Source organism: Myodes glareolus, chromosome 11, assembly GCF_982192425.1.
Source record: "Myodes glareolus chromosome 11, mMyoGla1.1, whole genome shotgun sequence".
Classification (NCBI taxonomy): domain Eukaryota; kingdom Metazoa; phylum Chordata; class Mammalia; order Rodentia; family Cricetidae; genus Myodes; species Myodes glareolus.
The window spans coordinates 10,125,168-10,128,874 of record NC_142036.1 but is presented as its reverse complement, the minus strand read 5'-3'; the positions used below and the strand labels follow the sequence as shown (position 1 = coordinate 10,128,874).

Sequence of the window (3,707 nt, the reverse complement as noted above, 5' to 3'; positions counted from 1 at the left end):
ACAGAGAGAGATAAAGGGAAACAAGGAGAAACACTATAATAAATAAATTCACACTGGAAACAGATATTTGAATAATCATTTGGACATTCAAGGATTACTACACCCTATTCCTGTAGAGAAAATCCCTAAGTGTGATATGGAGAGGCAGTGCAGAAACAGAGAAGTCCAGTCTTCCATGCTTCTCTAATCAGTTCTTCTGTGCCCCAGATCGCTAAGTGCTCTCAGCGCCCCCTGCTGGTCCTATGTTCCCCACAGCGGTGTTTTTGTATGAGCTCACAGTAGCATTCACTCACTGTGTCTCTTGCACAGTAATACATGGCTGTGTCTTCAGACCTCAGACTGCTCATTTCCAGGTACAGAGTGTTCTTGGCATTGTCTCTGGAGATTGTGAACCGGCCCTTCACAGCGTCGGTATACCTGGTGGTACTACCACCTTGATTAATAAGTGCAACCCACTCCAGTCCCTTCCCTGGTGCCTGACGGACCCAGTCCATCCAGTAGCCACTGATGGAGAATCCAGAGGCTGTGCAGGAGAGTTTCAGAGACTTTCCAGGCTGCACTAAGCCTCCCCCAGACTCGATCAACTGCACCTCACACTGGACACCTGTAAACAAAGAATTCTGGTTAGAAAACTAACACAAAAGACATTTTTTTTCTCTTTCGCATGTCCAGAAAACACACAGCGTCTCATCTTTATGAATTACCTTTTAAAATAAGAACAAAGGAAATCAATATGAGCCTTAAGTCCATGGTAAGTGTCCTGTGTTCAGTGTTGAACCCTGACTGTGAGAACTTCAGAATCCAGGGCTTGTTTCCTTTGCCAGTGCTGCAGGGTCAGGTCAGGGCTGGATTTTATGGGCACAAAGAAGCCTTATTTGCATATCTTCCTCCCATAACAGGCTCTGTAGTTGTACCTGGGTAGAAGGCCATACTCAGAGCAGATATAAAACATTATACACACTGATGACAGTTATAGAAATAGAAAAAATAACGTAGGTCTGTGTACACATTTTCCTTGTTAGGGACTTACAACACTTATTTAGTTCCCTTTTCACCTTATACATAGAAAATGTTGTGTTTCCACACTGTCATGTCTCTTTAGGATCAATGTGAAATTAAACATCTCCACACACAGCTGTGTTTCTAGATATTAGCTCTGTTTGTCCCTCTGTCTCTGCTGGACATGGATTCTTCCTGAGGTGTATCTTGGGTAGGGTCATACCCCCTTCTAAATAGAAATCCTTCACTGTGATAGGAACACTTGAGACTTTTCTGAATTTTACTCAGTTCTTAGAGATGGTGTCCTACAGCCTCAGGAAGTTTTCAAATGTGATGTTTCTTGTTACTCTCTCTCTTCCTCTCAGTGGGTGCACTCAATTGTTTGCATCCTGAAATTCTTCCTATGATCACTTTTTTCTCCCCACTCTTCCTTTCCCTTTCCCACCTTGATACCTGGCCACACATGGCTGTCCTCATGCTGTCTTTGGTCAGTTTTTATTTCTGCATATTTATATAGTCAGCACAACGGGGACATTTAATTCATTTTTGTAACAAAACACAAAACTTTTGCGTCAATTTTGTATTTTCAGAAGCCTTTGTTTTTATTTACTGAAATTCTCATGCTTTCTATCCTCTCAACCCCTTTCTGTCACTACACCCAACTTTTCCTTTCACAACCCCTGTATTATCCTGTGCTTTTTCTGTCATGTCCTTCACTTAAGATGTCTTTTCCTATCTTGACTTCCATTCTTGTTCCAAGTCTACAAAACAGAAGTCAGACACAAAACACAAACCAATAACAGAGAGTGCAGAGGAATAATCATGGGAGCAATAAAAGCACTGACAAAAACACAAACTGTGAAAATCATGAAACTCAGCTTCTGTGGGAAGGGCTTAAGAGTTATGGACCAGGAATCACAGCTAATGTCTACAAGGATGTGCATATTTGTGGCTGAGAATTTTGTGGTGTGATTCACACAATATGCCTGTAAAGGAAGCTTGGACTGCGATTTGCAAGGTAATTTTTACCAAAGTGAAAAGGTTCAAAAAATAACAGTGCAACAGTTAGAACAACTGTACACTTTTATCAAGGTCCTATTAGCTTAGAGGTAGGATACAGTGGATGGTTCAATTTAAGCTAAGTTTGAAAAGAAACATCAATTAAAGGAAGATTTGATTTCTCATTCACAAGTTTAAAAATAAAGAGGTTGAATTAAAGATTATTCAAAATTCTTACAAAACTGTCTCACAAAGTTTCACAATTTCAGACTCCTCTCTGTCTCTCTCTCTCTGTCTCTCTCTCTTCTCTGTCTCTCTCTCTCTGTCTCTCTCTCTCTGTCTCTCTCTCTCTCTCTCTCTCTCTCTCTCTCTCTCTATATATATATATATATATATATATTTGTTTGTTTGACAAGGAGAAATTAGACATATTAGAGGAGTGTGAGAATACAGGTGTTTAATGTGTAAATAAAAACAACATTAATAGGCTATGACAAGTAAAGGGTACTCTAGAGGGTTTCCTTGTGTAAAAGAAAAAAACCTAAAGGTTATGACATCAAACAGTCGCAAATGCAGCATATTCCTGATGAGCACTGTTTCTGGGAGCACCTGTTGGTCCTCCACATCCCTGTTGATCTGAGTAGAGAGGTTTCTGTACAAGCTCACACTGGAGTTCTCTCATGTACAGTAATACATGGCTGTATCTGAAGTTTGAAGATTGTTCAGGTTTATGAAAACGTAGCCATGGAGGTGTAGTGATATTTTGTCTTTTATCTGACAAATAAAGTTTCCCGATGATCAGAGTGCAGAGTTAAGTCACTAGTTATCCATAGAAGCCAGGCAATGTTGGCACAAACTTTTAATCCCAGCACTAAAAAGATAGAATGCAAACCTCGGCTACAAGAGATTAAATTTCTGCAAATTAGAAACAGAGCTCATCCAAAGGTGATCCCAGCAACTGGGATTATGTGCCTTTAATCTCAGCAGCAGAGAAACAGACACAGGAGTGACTTGAATTGGCAGAGAGAGGAGAAGACAAGAACTTAGATGCAGTCTGAGGATTCAGTCTGAGAGGCAGTATGAAATTTTGGAAAGACAGCATTCATTCAGAGGATTTGTAGAGACAGAATCTTCCCCATTTGGTCTGAGCATTGGTAGAGATAAGAACTCTCTACTGACTGAATACAATTCTTTTCTGACCCTTCAGTTTTTGCCCCTGATAGCTGATTCAAGATTTTTACCACTAAGAACAATTGGAATTTGTGCAACAGCAAGTGTCCCTGCAGATTTTGACTTGGGATTTGAGACCAAAATTATAATTTATGTGTCCACCACTCCATATTCTTCACATCCACTTCAGACACTTTCCTGGAGACTGACAGACACAGCTTACACAATAAGTGGTTAATGAGAATTCACAGACAGTTCAGATGAGGGGCAGAGTCTGTGAAGACTGTACTAGACCAGGGGCTTATTTCTTCAGGACAGGGCACCTGGGGAATAAGTACAATCTTCATGATTCATACATCCCACAGATGATATATCTGGGCCTTGTTCCTGAAACCCTGAGCACTTACAGGTTGGAGAGGTCGCCAGGGAGAGGAGCAGGACCTACTGGAACCTCTAGTTAGCAGGAGGGGGGCTGTCAGCTAGGCCTGGGCTTTTAGTCTGAGCAGGAGGCTGCTGTGCCTTGAGGGAGGTTTCTGAGT

At 41.1% G+C, this 3,707-nt stretch overlaps 1 pseudogene across 1 annotated transcript; it reads right to left on the bottom strand.

Moving 5' to 3' along the window:
- Positions 1-221: 221 nt before the first annotated feature.
- On the bottom strand, positions 222-849 carry LOC148120370 (immunoglobulin heavy variable 3-74 pseudogene; annotated as a pseudogene). Its single transcript, XR_015739289.1, has 2 exons — positions 705-849; positions 222-604 (listed from the first exon to the last, which is right to left on the bottom strand). The product of XR_015739289.1 is annotated as an immunoglobulin heavy variable 3-74 pseudogene (transcript).
- Positions 850-3,707: the final 2,858 nt, after the last annotated feature.